At 48.2% G+C, this 17,576-nt stretch overlaps 1 pseudogene; it reads left to right on the top strand.

Moving 5' to 3' along the window:
* Positions 1 to 2,073: 2,073 nt before the first annotated feature.
* The window catches only part of LOC124022301, a 120,046-nt pseudogene continuing 104,543 nt past the window's right edge, over positions 2,074 to 17,576 (top strand).

The raw sequence follows: 17,576 nt of genomic DNA, 5'->3' as shown, positions 1-17,576 counted from the left end.
AACAACATGTGGAATAAGTCTAGGGGTTTAACACCACATGGAGAATAAGTCTAGGGGTTTAACACAACAACAACATGTGGAATAAGTCTAGGGGTTTAACACCACATGGAGAATAAGTCTAGGGGTTTAACACACAACATGCAGAATAAGTCTAGGTTTAACACAACAACATGTAGAATAAGTCTAGGGGTTTAACACAACAACAACATGTAGAATAAGTCTAGGGGTTTAACACAACAACAACATGTAGAATAAGTCTAGGGGTTTAACACCACAACAACATGTAGAATAAGTCTAGGGGTTTAACACAACAACATGTGGAATAAGTCTAGGGGTTTAACACCACAACAACATGTAGAATAAGTCTAGGGGTTTAACACAACAACATGTAGAATAAGTCTAGGGGTTTAACACAACATGTAGAATAAGTCTAGGGGTTTAACACAACAACAACAACATGGAGAATAAGTCTAGGGGTTTAACACAACAACAACAACATGGAGAATAAGTCTAGGGGTTTAACACAACAACAACAACATGGAGAATAAGTCTAGGGGTTTAACACAACAACAACAACATGGAGAATAAGTCTAGGGGTTTAACACAACAACAACATGTAGAATAAGTCTCGGGGTTTAACACAACAACATGTAGAATAAGTCTCGGGGTTTAACACAACAACAACATGTAGAATAAGTCTAGGGGTTTAACACAACAACAACATGTAAATAAGTCTAGGGGTTTAACACAACAACCTACAACATGTAGAATAAGTCTAGGGTTTAACACAACAACCACAACATGTAGAATAAGTCTAGGGGTTTAACACAACAACAACATGTAGAATAAGTCTAGGGGTTTAACACAACAACAACATGGAGAATAAGTATAGGGGTTTAACACAACAACAACAACATGGAGAATAAGTCTAGGGTTTAACACAACAACATGTAGAATAAGTCTAGGGGTTTAACACAACAACAACAACATGTAGAATAAGTCTAGGGGTTTAACACAACAACAACAACATGTAGAATAAGTCTAGGGGTTTAACACAACAACAACAACATGGAGAATAAGTCTAGGGTTTAACACAACAACAACAACATGTAGAATAAGTCTAGGTGTTTAACACAACAACAACATGGAGAATAAGTCTAGGGGTTTAACACAACAACATGTAGAATAAGTCTAGGGTTTAACACAACAACATGTAGAATAAGTCTAGGGGTTTAACACAACAACATGTAGAATAAGTCTAGGGGTTTAACACCACAACAACATGTAGAATAAGTCTAGGGGTTTAACACCACAACAACATGTAGAATAAGTCTCGGGGTTTAACACAACAACAACAACATGTGGAATAAGTCTAGGGGTTTAACACAACAACAACAACATGTGGAATAAGTCTCGGGGTTTAACACAACAACAACAACATGTGGAATAAGTCTAGGGTTTAACACAACAACAACAACAACATGTAGAATAAGTCTAGGGGTTTAACACAACATGTAGAATAAGTCTAGGGGTTTAACACAACAACATGTAGAATAAGTCTAGGGGTTTAACACAACAACAACATGTAGAATAAGTCTAGGGTTTAACACAACATGTAGAATAAGTCTAGGGGTTTAACACAACAACAACATGTAGAATAAGTCTAGGGGTTTAACACAACAACATGTAGAATAAGTCTAGGGGTTTAACACAACAACAACATGTAGAATAAGTCTAGGGGGTTTAACACAACAACATGTAGAATAAGTCTAGGTGTTTAACACCATAACAACATGTAGAATAAGTCTCGGGGTTTAACACAACAACATGTAGAATAAGTCTAGGTGTTTAACACCATAACAACATGTAGAATAAGTCTAGGGGTTTAACACAACATGTAGAATAAGTCTAGGGTTTAACACAACAACATGTAGAATAAGTCTCAAATCTGAATACACTGTGTTTCAGTGGAACATGTTGGTGTCGCTGACATCCTGTTGAATTAACATTACAACGTCATGAACAAATCTATGGACTTCCTGTCCCACTTCCTGTCCCACTTCCTGTCTCCAGGACCTGGGTCACGTGGGTTCTGGCGAGGCGGCAGACGAGGACATCCCCCCTCCCACGGTGTCTCTGCCCAAACTGGCCGCCCTGCTGAGGGTGTTCAGCACCGTGGTGCGCTGCATCGGACAGCGCTTCAACCCCATTAGAGGACCGCCCATCACACAGGCATACGTCTCTGATGTAAGGAGACACACACACACACCCATCGCACACACACACAGGCATACGTCTCTGATGTAAGGAGACACACACACACACACACACACACACACACACACACACACACACACACACACACACACACACACACACACACACACACACACACACACACACACACACACACACACACACATACGTTTCTGATGTACGGAGAGACACACACACACATCCATCACAGGCATTACGTCTCTGTAAGGCGAGATGGGGAGAAAGACAGACACAGACTCTCGTATTTAACCAGGCATATGTCACACATCATTTGTTCCCAACACAACCTTACCTCCTCCCCCTCTCCTTCCTCCCCCTCTCCTTCCTCCCCCTCTCCTTCCTCCCCCTCTCCTTCCTCCCCCTCTCCTTCCTCCCCCTCTCCTTCCTCCCGCTCTCCTTCCTCCCGCTCTCCTTCCTCCCGCTCTCCTTCCTCCCGCTCTCCTTCCTCCCGCTCTCCTTCCTCCCGCTCTCCTTCCTCCCGCTCTCCTTCCTCCCGCTCTCCTTCCTCCCGCTCTCCTTCCTCCCGCTCTCCTTCCTCCCGCTCTCCTTCCTCCCTCTCTCCTTCCTCCCTCTCTCCTTCCTCCCTCTCTCCTTCCTCCCTCTCTCCTTCCTCCCGCTCTCCTTCCTCCCGCTCTCCTTACTCCCGCTCTCCTTACTCCCGCTCTCCTTACTCCCGCTCTCCTTACTCCCGCTCTCCAGGTTTTGAACCGGGTGTTGGCGTGCGTGTCGACGGCCAAGCAGGTGTTGTTCTCTGAGCCGGTGTTGACGGCGGGGAACGAGTGTGTGTGTGTCCTGCTGGTGAGCTTGGAGCCGTCCGCACAGCTGACCGACGCCGTCATCACCTACGGTCTGGACCAGCTGGATGCCTGCCGGGCCTGTGGCCCAGAGTACAGCCTGGCCGTCCTCAGCCTCATCACATTGGTAAGAACTGGTTGTAATACTGGTTTGCATACGGCCGAGGACTGTTTTATACGGCCGAGGACTGTTTTATACGGCCGAGGACTGTTTTATACGGCCGGGGACTGTTTTATACGGCCGGGGACTGTTTTATACGGCCGGGGACTGGTTTTATATACGGCCGGGGACTGGTTTTATATACGGCCGGGGACTGGTTTTATATACGGCCGGGGACTGGTTTTATATACGGCCGGGGACTGGTTTTATATACGGCCGGACTGGTTTTGTGAGCGGAAACTTGAATGTTGCGTCCAATATAGGCCTACATTCTGAAACATGTTGACAATTTTATGCATGTCTGCCCGAATGCAGAGAACTGGTTGGTCATTCAGCGTGTTGCCTCTCCTCTTAATAATAACCCCCATATTGATTATCTGCTCCTAATGGTCTCTCCTCTCTCTGTGTGTTTGTAGATTGTGGACCAGATCAACACTAAGCTCCCAGCGTGGTTTGTGGAGAAGCTGCTGGCTCCGACCTCACAGCTCCTGGAGCTACGCTTCAACAGGGACAGAGAGGTGGGTGTGTTTGTCAGGGATGTGACAAATGGAAACACGTTCTTGACCTTTAAGTGGTCCTTCTGTAGCTCAGTTGGTAGAGCATGGCGCTTGTAACGCCAGGGTAGTGGGTTCGATCCCCGGGACCACCCATACGTAGAATGTATGCACACATGACTGTAAGTCGCTTTGGATAAAAGCGTCTGCTAAATGGCATATATTATATTTAAACTGCAGTTAAAACGATAAGAAAAATGTGTAGAATTGTGACCTATGGGGCCAATGAAGTTCCATCTACCACATCTACCATAGGCTGAATGTCAAACCCAACACTTGGGCCCCTAAGCCCTTTATCGAGTGGCCACTTGCTGTTGTGTTCGATTAGTGATCATTTGAGTCTGCAAGAGTTTTGCCCCAAAGGAGCATTGAGACGATGCACACTAATGTTACAGAGATGTAATGTTAGCTAGCTAAGAATGTTGGGCTCTGATAACAGATGTAATGTTAGCTAGCTAAGGATGTTGGGCTCTGATAAACACAGAGATGTAATGTTAGCTAGCTAGCTGAGGATGTTGGGCTCTGATAAACACAGAGATGTAATGTTAGCTAGCTAAGGATGTTGGGCTCTGATAAACACAGAGATGTAATGTTAGCTAGCTAAGGATGTTGGGCTCTGATAACAGATGTAATGTTAGCTAGCTGAGGATGTTGGGCTCTGATAACAGATGTAATGTTAGCTAGCTAAGGATGTTGGGCTCTGATAACAGATGTAATGTTAGCTAGCTAAGGATGTTGGGCTCTGATAAACACAGAGATGTAATGTTAGCTAGCTAAGGATGTTGGGTTCTGATAACAGATGTAATGTTAGCTAGCTAAGGATGTTGGGCTCTGATAAACACAGAGATGTAATGTTAGCTAGCTGAGGATGTTGGGCTGTGATAACAGATGTAATGTTAGCTAGCTAAGGATGTTGGGCTCTGATAACAGATGTAATGTTAGCTAGCTAAGGATGTTGGGCTCTGATAAACACAGAGATGTAATGTTAGCTAGCTAGCTAAGGATGTTGGGCTCTGATAACAGATGTAATGTTAGCTAGCTAAGGATGTTGGGCTCTGATAAACACAGAGATGTAATGTTAGCTAGCTAAGGATGTTGGGCTCTGATAAACACAGAGATGTAATGTTAGCTAGCTGAGGATGTTGGGCTCTGATAAACACAGAGATGTAATGTTAGCTAGCTAAGGATGTTGGGCTCTGATAAACACAGAGATGTAATGTTAGCTAGCTAAGGATGTTGGGCTGTGATAACAGATGTAATGTTAGCTAGCTAAGGATGTTGGGCTCTGATAAACACAGATGTAATGTTAGCTCTCTCTCTGTCTCTCTCTCTCTCCAGGTGATGTCAGCAGCCCTAGGTGTTTCTGTCTGTGTGTCTTCACTGACCCCCTCTGCTCTCTCTGTCTCTGTCTCTGTCGCTCTCTGTCTCTCTCTCTCTCCAGGTGATGTCAGCAGCCCTAGGTGTTTCTGTCTGTGTGTCTTCACTGACCCCCTCTGCTCTCTCTGTCTCTGTCTCTCTCTCTCTCCAGGTGATGTCATCAGCCCTGAGTGTGTACCAGTCTGTTTTGAGTCTGAAGAACATCCCCATTCTGGAAGCAGCGTATAAACTGGTTCTGGGAGAGATGGCCTGTGCCCTGTCCAGCCTTCTGGCCCACCTGGGCCTCTCTCCGACCCCTGGTACCCCCTCCCCGACCCCTCCACCCTTTCCCGGCATCCAGCACCCTGTCTTCGCCCCCCTCACCCTCACCCCAGAGAGGGCAGAGTTCACCCTAATCTTCAACCTGTCAGCCCTCACCACCATCGGCAACACCAAGAACTCACTCATAGGGGTATGTTGGATTACCACACACACACACACACACACACACACACACACACACACACACACACACACACACACACACACACACACACATTTCTGACCCAAATACCGAGAACTCACTCATAGGGGTATGTTACATAACACACACACTGCACTACCATCAGTAACACCAAGTAACATGACTGAACTATAACTTAAAATGTACCTCTGCCCCCTCCCCCTCTCCCTCCCCTCTGCCCTCCTCCCTCCCTCTGCCCCTCTGCCTCTCTCCCCTCTGCCCCCTCTGCCTCTCTCCCCCTCTGCCCCTCCCTCTCTGTAGATGTGGGCTCTGTCTCCGACGGTGTTTGCGTTGTTGAGTCAGAACCTGATGTTGGTCCACTCTGACCTGGCCGTCTACCACCCTGCTGTACAATATGCTGTGTTATATACCCTGTACTCACACTGTACCAGGTAACACACACTACCACCCTGTACTCACACTGTACCAGGTAACACACACTACCACCCTGTACTCACACTGTACCAGGTAACACACACTACCACCCTGTACTCACACTGTACCAGGTAACACACACTACCACCCTGCTGTTATATACCCTGTACTCACACTGTACCAGGTAACACACACTACCACCCTGTACTCACACTGTACCAGGTAACACACACTACCACCCTGTACTCACACTGTACCAGGTAACACACACTACCACCCTGTACTCACACTGTACCAGGTAACACACACTACCACCCTGTACTCACACTGTACCAGGTAACACACACTACCACCCTGTACTCACACTGTACCAGGTAACACACACTACCACCCTGCTGTTATATACCCTGTACTCACACTGTACCAGGTAACACACACTACCACCCTGTACTCACACTGTACCAGGTAACACACACTACCACCCTGCTGTTATATACCCTGTACTCACACTGTACCAGGTAACACACACTACCACCCTGTACTCACACTGTACCAGGTAACACACACTACCACCCTGCACTCACACTGTACCAGGTAACACACACTACCACCCTGCTGTTATATACCCTGTACTCACACTGTACCAGGTAACACACACTACCACCCTGTACTCACACTGTACCAGGTAACACACACTACCACCCTGTACTCACACTGTACCAGGTAACACACACTACCACCCTGTACTCACACTGTACCAGGTAACACGCACTACCACCCTGTACTCACACTGTACCAGGTAACACGCACTACCACCCTGTACTCACACTGTACCAGGTAACACGCACTACCACCCTGTACTCACACTGTACCAGGTAACACGCACTACCACCCTGTACTCACACTGTACCAGGTAACACGCACTACCACCCTGTACTCACACTGTACCAGGTAACACGCACTACCACCCTGTACTCACACTGTACCAGGTAACACACACTACCACTGTACTCACACTGTACCAGGTAACACACACTACCACCCTGTACTCACACTGTACCAGGTAACACACATTACCACCCTGTACTCACACTGTACCAGGTAACACACATTACCACCTTGTACTCACACTGTACCAGGTAACACACACTACCACCCTGCTGTTATATACCCTGTACTCACACTGTACCAGGTAACACACACTACCACCCTGCTATATACCCTGTACTCACACTGTACCAGGTAACACACACTACCACCCTGCTGTTATATACCCTGTACTCACACTGTACCAGGTAACACACACTACCACCCTGTACTCACACTGTACCAGGTAACACACACTACCACCAGGTAACACACACTACCACCCTGTACTCGCACTGTACCAGGTAACACACACTACCACCCTGCTGTTATATACCCTGTACTCACACTGTACCAGGTAACACACACTACCACCCTGCTGTTATATACCCTGTACTCACACTGTACCAGGTAACACACACTACCACCCTGTACTCACACTGTACCAGGTAACACACACTACCACCCTGTACTCACACTGTACCAGGTAACACACACTACCACCCTGTACTCACACTGTACCAGGTAACACACACTACCACCCTGTACTCACACTGTACCAGGTAACACGCACTACCACCCTGCTGTTATATACCCTGTACTCACACTGTACCAGGTAACACACACTACCACCCTGTACTCACACTGTACCAGGTAACACACACTACCACCCTGCTGTTATATACCCTGTACTCACACTGTACCAGGTAACACACACTACCACCCTGCTGTTATATACCCTGTACTCACACTGTACCAGGTAACACACACTACCACCCTGTACTCAAACTGTACCAGGTAACACTCAACACTGTACCAGGTAACACACACTACCACCCTGTACTCACACTGTACCAGGTAACACGCACTACCACCCTGCTGTTATATACCCTGTACTCACACTGTACCAGGTAACACACACTACCACCCTGTACTCACACTGTACCAGGTAACACACACTACCACCCTGCTGTTATATACCCTGTACTCACACTGTACCAGGTAACACACACTACCACCCTGCTGTTATATACCCTGTACTCACACTGTACCAGGTAACACACACTACCACCCTGTACTCAAACTGTACCAGGTAACACACACTACCACCCTGTACTCACACTGTACCAGGTAACACACACTACCACCCTGCTGTTATATACCCTGTACTCACACTGTACCAGGTAACACACACTACCACCCTGTACTCACACTGTACCAGGTAACACACACTACCACCCTGTACTCACACTGTACCAGGTAACACACACTACCACCCTGTACTCACACTGTACCAGGTAACACACACTACCACCCTGCTGTTATATACCCTGTACTCACACTGTACCAGGTAACACACACTACCACCCTGTACTCACACTGTACCAGGTAACACACACTACCACCCTGCTGTTATATACCCTGTACTCACACTGTACCAGGTAACACACACTACCACCCTGTACTCACACTGTACCAGGTAACACACACTACCACCCTGCTGTTATATACCCTGTACTCACACTGTACCAGGTAACACACACTACCACCCTGCTGTTATATACCCTGTACTCACACTGTACCAGGTAACACACACTACCACCCTGCTGTTATATACCCTGTACTCACACTGTACCAGGTAACACGCACTACCACCCTGTACTCACACTGTACCAGGTAACACACACTACCACCCTGTACTCACACTGTACCAGGTAACACACACTACCACCCTGTACTCACACTGTACCAGGTAACACACACTACCACCCTGTACTCACACTGTACCAGGTAACACACACTACCACCCTGCTGTTATATACCCTGTACTCACACTGTACCAGGTAACACACACTACCACCCTGTACTCACACTGTACCAGGTAACACACACTACCACCCTGCTGTTATATACCCTGTACTCACACTGTACCAGGTAACACACACTGTACCAGGTAACACACACTACCACCCTGTACTCACACTGTACCAGGTAACACACACTACCACCCTGTACTCACACTGTACCAGGTAACACACACTACCACCCTGTACTCACACTGTACCAGGTAACACACACTACCACCCTGTACTCACACTGTACCAGGTAACACACACTACCACCCTGCTGTTATATACCCTGTACTCACACTGTACCAGGTAACACACACTACCACCCTGTACTCACACTGTACCAGGTAACACACACTACCACCCTGCTGTTATATACCCTGTACTCACACTGTACCAGGTAACACACACTACCACCCTGTACTCACACTGTACCAGGTAACACACACTACCACCCTGTACTCACACTGTACCAGGTAACACACACTACCACCCTGTACTCACACTGTACCAGGTAACACACACTACCACCCTGCTGTTATATACCCTGTACTCACACTGTACCAGGTAACACACACTACCACCCTGTACTCACACTGTACCACATTCAGTTGTCTTCTCTTTCAATCTTCTCTCTCTCTGTTTTTCAGACATGATCACTTCATCTCGTCCAGCCTGTCCTCCTCCTCCCCTTCGCTCTTTGACGGGGCGGTCATCAGCACGGTAACCACGGCAACCAGGAAACACTTCAGCACCCTGCTGTCCCTGCTGGGAGCCCTGCTGAGGAAGGAGCAGCTCTACACTGAGGCCAGGTACACGCTATACATGTCACACACTACACATGTCACACACACACACACACACACACACACACACACACACACACACACACACACACACACACACACACACACACACACACACACACACACACACACACACAGGTGTAGTTGAACGATAACTGTGGGTGGAATTAATTGTCAATCAAAAGGAGACTTTATTACATTTCTTCAAAACAATCCAACTTGTATTATTTAATACAGTAATGGAGCTTGTCAGCGACCCTGGATGTTACGAGACGCTCCTCCGGGATGTTCATGACAAACAACAGATGTATGGAATGGGTCACGAGGTTGGGATTCATATATAAGAGATGCTAATAATTCACAACAGACAGTATCTGCTGTAAAGACTGTCCTTACTGTGTAGAGACCAGGTTCTGGCCCCTCAACTCCATACGGGAGCCATTGTCCCCTGGGGGACCCCAACTCCATACGGGAGCCGTGTCCCCTGGGGGACCCCCAACTCCATACGGGAGCCGTGTCCCCTGGGGGACCCCCAACTCCGTGCTGGAGCCGTGTCCCCCTGGGGGACCCCCAACTCCGTGCTGGAGCCGTGTCCCCTGGGGGACCCCCAACTCCGTACTGGGTGTCCCCTGGGGGACCCCCCCAACTCCGCCCGTGTCCCCCTGGGGGACCCCCAACTCCATACTGAAGCCATGTCCCCTGGGGGACCCCCAACTCCGTACTGGAGCCATGTCCCCCTGGGGACCCCCAACTCCGTACTGGAGCCGTGTCCCCCTGGGGGACCCCAACTCTGTTCTGGAGCCGTGTCCCCCCAGTACAGAAACATTACCTCAAGCTCTGGAATGTGGTATCACCCAAAGACATGATCAATCTCCTGTCAGTGTTAAATCTCCCAGAGGCCCATCCTCCGTAGAACACACACAGTGTTCTCAGAACCCTCTGTTCTGTTGCTTAACACAACCTTTTGGTGCCATGACCGTATTATAACACAATCTTGTCATTTCTCCACCATATAACCTAACCTTGTGTGTGTGTGTGTGTGTGTGTGTGTGTGTGTGTGTGTGTGTGTGTGTGTGTGTGTGTGTGTGTGTGTGTGTGTGTGTGTGTGTGTCTGCTCCAAACAGGAAGCTGTTGTTGACGTGGTCTCTGGAGATGTGCCTGATGATGAAGAGGTCTGATACCTACACCCCTCTCTTCTCCCTGCCCTCCTTCCACAAGTTCTGCAAGGGTCTGCTCCACAACGGTAAATACGGTTTAACTATAGAGAGGGTCTGTTCCACAACGGGAAATACTGTTTATCTATAGAGAGGGTCTGTTCCACAACGATAAATACTGTTTATCTATAGAGAGGGTCTGTTCCTCAACGATAAATACTGTTTATCTATAGAGAGGGTCTGTTCCTCAACGATAAATACTGTTTATCTATAGAGAGGGTCTGTTCCTCAACGATAAATACTGTTTATCTATAGAGAGGGTCTGTTCCTCAACGATAAATACTGTTTATCTATAGAGAGGGTCTGTTCCACAACGATAAATACTGTTTATCTATAGAGAGGGTCTGTTCCACAACGATAAATACTGTTTATCTATAGAGAGGGTCTGTTCCTCAACGATAAATACTGTTTATCTATAGAGAGGGTCTGTTCCACAACGATAAATACTGTTTATCTATAGAGAGGGTCTGTTCCACAACAGGAAATACTGTTTATCTATAGAGAGGGTCTGTTCCACAACGATAAATACTGTTTAATTATAGAGAGGGTCTGTTCCACAACGATAAATACTGTTTATCTATAGAGAGGGTCTGCTCCACAACGATAAATACTGTTTATCTATAGAGAGGGTCTGTTCCACAACGATAAATACTGTTTAATTATAGAGGGTAATAATTAAAAGTCTTCACTTAGGGGTTGTAAAAATCAGGTAACTTAAATTCCCAGGTGTTCCAGAAATTCTAGATGAAATATTCCTCACTGATTCTGGGGAATCTTCCAACCAGGGTTTTCAGAACCTGATTCCTGGTGTGTGTGTGTGTGTGTGTGTGTGTGTGTGTGTGTGTGTGTGTGTGTGTGTGTGTGTGTGTGTGTGTGTGTGTGTGTGTGTGTGTTGACTCTCTGTCGGTCTGCAGCCCTGAATGAGGACCCAGTCATCTGCCTTCAGACCTGCAACAGCCTTCAGGTCATCTCCTCCTCACTCAACACAGAGATGCTGCAGAGGTAACACACACACACACACACACACACCCTTATATACACACACACACACACCCTTATATACACACACACACACACCCTTATATACACACACACACACACACACACCCTTATATACACACACACACACACACACCCTTATATACACACACACACACACACACACCCTTATATACACACACACACACACACACCCTTATATATACACACACAAAAAACAAACCCTTATATACACACACACACATACACACACACACACACACCACACACACACACACCCTTATATACACACAGACACACACACAACAACCCCTTATACACAGACACACACACAGACACACACACACAACAACCCCTTATACACAGACACACACACACAACAACTCCTTATACACAGACACACACACACAACAACCCCTTATACACAGACACACACACACACACACACACACACACAAAACAACCCCTTATACACAAAAGCATCAACCCAAACGTGTGTATAACGTTGTCTCTGTCCTGTGCCTCCCAGGTGTGTGGATGTTTGTCGTGTCCAGCTGGTGCACTCTGCGGTGAGGGTGAGGCAGGCGTACGGCAAGCTGCTGAGGACAATCCCTCTGGACGTGACACTCAGGTCAGCACACAACACAGACCGGACACCCTCTATCCTCAATTACTGACTGGGACTGCTCTAAGGCCGGGACCCTGTCGGTGACTGACTGCTCTGAGGCCGGGACCCTGTCGGTGACTGACTGCTCTGAGGCCGGGACCCTGTCGGCGACTGACTGCTCTAAGGCCGGGACCCTGTCGGCGACTGACTGCTCTGAGGCCGGGACCCTGTCGGTGACTGACTGCTCTGAGGCCGGTACCCTGTCGGTGACTGACTGCTCTGAGGCCGGGACCCTGTCGGCGACTGACTGCTCTGAGGCCGGGACCCTGTCGGCGACTGACTGCTCTAAGGCCGGGACCCTGTCGGCGACTGACTGCTCTAAGGCCGGGGCACTGTCGGCGACTGACTGCTCTAAGGCCGGGACCCTGTCCACGACTGACTGCTCTAAGGCCGGGGCACTGTCGGCGACTGACTGCTCTGAGGCCTGTCGGCGACTGACTGCTCTGAGGCCTGTCGGCGACTGACTGCTCTGAGGCCTGTCGGCGACTGACTGCTCTGAGGCCTGTCGGCGACTGACTGCTCTGAGGCCTGTCGGCGACTGACTGCTCTGAGGCCTGTCGGCGACTGACTGCTCTGAGGCCTGTCGGCGACTGACTGCTCTGAGGCCTGTCGGCGACTGACTGCTCTGAGGCCTGTCGGCGACTGACTGCTCTGAGGCCTGTCGGCGACTGACTGCTCTGAGGCCTGTCGGCGACTGACTGCTCTGAGGCCTGTCGGCGACTGACTGCTCTGAGGCCTGTCGGCGACTGACTGCTCTGAGGCCTGTCGGCGACTGACTGCTCTGAGGCCTGTCGGCGACTGACTGCTCTGAGGCCTGTCGGCGACTGACTGCTCTGAGGCCTGTCGGCGACTGACTGCTCTGAGGCCTGTCGGCGACTGACTGCTCTGAGGCCTGTCGGCGACTGACTGCTCTGAGGCCTGTCGGCGACTGACTGCTCTGAGGCCTGTCGGCGACTGACTGCTCTGAGGCCTGTCGGCGACTGACTGCTCTGAGGCCTGTCGGCGACTGACTGCTCTGAGGCCTGTCGGCGACTGACTGCTCTGAGGCCTGTCGGCGACTGACTGCTCTGAGGCCTGTCGGCGACTGACTGCTCTGAGGCCTGTCGGCGACTGACTGCTCTGAGGCCTGTCGGCGACTGACTGCTCTGAGGCCTGTCGGCGACTGACTGCTCTGAGGCCTGTCGGCGACTGACTGCTCTGAGGCCTGTCGGCGACTGACTGCTCTGAGGCCTGTCGGCGACTGACTGCTCTGAGGCCTGTCGGCGACTGACTGCTCTGAGGCCTGTCGGCGACTGACTGCTCTGAGGCCTGTCGGCGACTGACTGCTCTGAGGCCTGTCGGCGACTGACTGCTCTGAGGCCTGTCGGCGACTGACTGCTCTGAGGCCTGTCGGCGACTGACTGCTCTGAGGCCTGTCGGCGACTGACTGCTCTGAGGCCTGTCGGCGACTGACTGCTCTGAGGCCTGTCGGCGACTGACTGCTCTGAGGCCTGTCGGCGACTGACTGCTCTGAGGCCTGTCGGCGACATTAATATGTTTATTAAGTCATCTTCAAGTAACTTGTCATTATCATAGCAGCAAAATGAATGATATCGGTTATGTGCTCACTCATGGTCTGGGTTTTATCAGTCAACTTCAACTAATGTAAAAACGAATTGGGTGAGTTGCTTGAATTGTCTTTATCTACGCTGAGAATACCAAACACTGAATACCTACCTCATATTGTCTTTATCTACACTGAGAATACCAAACACTATGAATACCTTCCTCATATTGTCTTTATCTACACTGAGAATACCAAACACTGAATACCTACCTCATATTGTCTTTATCTACACTGAGAATACCAAACACTATGAATACCTTCCTCATATTGTCTTTATCTACACTGAGAATACCAAACACTATGAATACCTTCCTCATATTGTCTTTATCTACACTGAGAATACCAAACACTATGAATACCTACCTCATATTGTCTTTATCTACACTGAGAATACCAAACACTATGAACACCTTCCTCATATTGTCTTTATCTACACTGAGAATACCTTCCTCATATTGTCTTTAACTACACTGAGAATACCAAACACTATGAACACCTTCCTCATATTGTCTTTATCTACACTGAGAATACCTTCCTCATATTGTCTTTATCTATCTGTGTGACCTTAATGTGTCTACCTTCCTGCAGTGACCTTAATGTGTGTGTGTCCCTGCAGTAACCTTAATGTGTGTCCCTGCAGTAACCTTAATGTGTGTGACCCTGCAGTAACCTTAATGTGTGTGTAACCATAATGTGTGTGTGTGTCCCTGCAGTAACCTTAATGTGTGTGTCCCTGCAGTGACCTTAATGTGTGTGTGTCCCTGCAGTAACCTTAATGTGTGTGTCCCTGCAGTAACCTTAATGTGTGTGTGTCCCTGCAGTAACCTTAATGTGTGTGTCCCTGCAGTAACCTTAATGTGTGTGTGTCCCTGCAGTAACCTTAATGTGTGTGTCCCTGCAGTAACCTTAATGTGTGTGTCCCTGCAGTAACCTTAATGTGTGTGTCCCTGCAGTAACCTTAATGTGTGTGTGTCCCTGCAGTAACCTTAATGTGTGTGTGTCCCTGCAGTAACCTTAATGTGTGTGTGTCCCTGCAGTAACCTTAATGTGTGTGTGTCCCTGCAGTAACCTTAATGTGTGTGTGTCCCTGCAGTAACCTTAATGTGTGTGTGTCCCTGCAGTAACCTTAATGTGTGTGTGTCCCTGCAGTAACCTTAATGTGTGTGTGTCCCTGCAGTAACCTTAATGTGTGTGTGACCCTGCAGTAACCTTAATGTGTGTGTGACCCTGCAGTAACCTTAATGTGTGACCCTGCAGTAACCTTAATGTGTGTGTAACCATAATGTGTGTGTCCCTGCAGTAACCTTAATGTGTGTGTCCCTGCAGTGACCTTAATGTGTGTGTGTCCCTGCAGTAACCTTAATGTGTGTGTCCCTGCAGTAACCTTAATGTGTGTGTCCCTGCAGTAACCTTAATGTGTGTGTCCCTGCAGTAACCTTAATGTGTGTGTGTCCCTGCAGTAACCTTAATGTGTGTGTGTCCCTGCAGTAACCTTAATGTGTGTGTGTCCCTGCAGTAACCTTAATGTGTGTGTGTCCCTGCAGTAACCTTAATGTGTGTGTGTCCCTGCAGTAACCTTAATGTGTGTGTGTCCCTGCAGTAACCTTAATGTGTGTGTGTCCCTGCAGTAACCTTAATGTGTGTGTGACCCTGCAGTAACCTTAATGTGTGTGTGTCCCTGCAGTAACCTTAATGTGTGTGTGTCCCTGCAGTAACCTTAATGTGTGTGTGTGACCCTGCAGTAACCTTAATGTGTGTGTGTCCCTGCAGTAACCTTAATGTGTGTGTGACCCTGCAGTAACCTTAATGTGTGTGTGTCCCTGCAGTAACCTTAATGTGTGTGTGTGTCCCTGCAGTAACCTTAATGTGTGTGTGTCCCTGCAGTAACCTTAATGTGTGTGTGTCCCTGCAGTAACCTTAATGTGTGTGTGACCCTGCAGTAACCTTAATGTGTGTGACCCTGCAGTAACCACAGCCACCCAGAGATAGAGGAGATCTCCTTGGTGGTTCGTCGTCACATGAGCCGCCCCCCCAGCAGCACCTTTCACCCCCAGGACTTCAGTGACCTCATCAGCTTCATCCTCTATGGCAGCCAGCACCGCGGAGGGTAGGCTACCTGGCTCTGTGGGGTGGGGTGGGGGGTGGGGGGGGTCCTAACGTGCGTGTCGTGGGTCCCGTGTGCCTCAGTTGGTAGAGCTTGGGGCTTACAACGCCAGGGTTGTGGGTTCGACTCGCACGAGGGACCAGAATGGGGAAGGGGAAACTGTGTGTGTGTGTGTGTGTGTGTGTGTGTGTTCTGCTAAGTTGTGTGTGTGTGTGTGTGTGTGTGTGGATATATGCTAACGTGTGTGTGTGGATATATGCTAACCTGTGTGTGTGTGGATATATGCTAACCTGTGTGTGTGGATATATGCTAACCTGTGTGTGTGTGGATATATGCTAACCTGTGTGTGTGTGGATATATGCTAACCTGTGTGTGTGGATATATGCTAACCTGTGTGTGTGTGGATATATGCTAACCTGTGTGTGTGTGGATATATGCTAACCTGTGTGTGTGTGGATATATGCTAACCTGTGTGTGTGTGGATATATGCTAACCTGTGTGTGTGGATATATGCTAACCTGTGTGTGTGGATATATGCTAACCTGTGTGTGTGGATATATGCTAACCTGTGTGTGTGGATATATGCTAACCTGTGTGTGTGGATATATGCTAACCTGTGTGTGTGGATATATGCTAACCTGTGTGTGTGGATATATGCTAACCTGTGTGTGTGTGGATATATGCTAACCTGTGTGTGTGTGGATATATGCTAACCTGTGTGTGTGTGGATATATGCTAACCTGTGTGTGTGTGGATATATGCTAACCTGTGTGTGTGTGGATATATGCTAACCTGTGTGTGTGGATATATGCTAGTGTGTGTGTGGATATATGCTAACCTGTGTGTGTGGATATATGCTAACCTGTGTGTGTGTGGATATATGCTAACCTGTGTGTGTGTGGATATATGCTATTGTGTGTGTGGATATATGCTAACCTGTGTGTGGATATATGCTAACCTGTGTGTGTGGATATATGCTAACCTGTGTGTGTGGATATATGCTAACCTGTGTGTGTGGATATATGCTAACCTGTGTGTGTGGATATATGCTAACCTGTGTGTGTGGATATATGCTAACCTGTGTGTGTGGATATATGCTAATATATGTGTGTGTGGATATATGCTAACCTGTGTGTGTGGATATATGCTAACCTGTGTGTGTGGATATATGCTAACCTGTGTGTGTGGATATATGCTAACCTGTG

Source organism: Oncorhynchus gorbuscha, unplaced genomic scaffold (genome assembly GCF_021184085.1).
Source record: "Oncorhynchus gorbuscha isolate QuinsamMale2020 ecotype Even-year unplaced genomic scaffold, OgorEven_v1.0 Un_scaffold_1329, whole genome shotgun sequence".
In the NCBI taxonomy this organism is placed as follows: domain Eukaryota; kingdom Metazoa; phylum Chordata; class Actinopteri; order Salmoniformes; family Salmonidae; genus Oncorhynchus; species Oncorhynchus gorbuscha.
The sequence above is the reverse complement of the archived record's forward strand: the minus strand, read 5'-3'. Positions and strand labels throughout refer to the sequence as shown.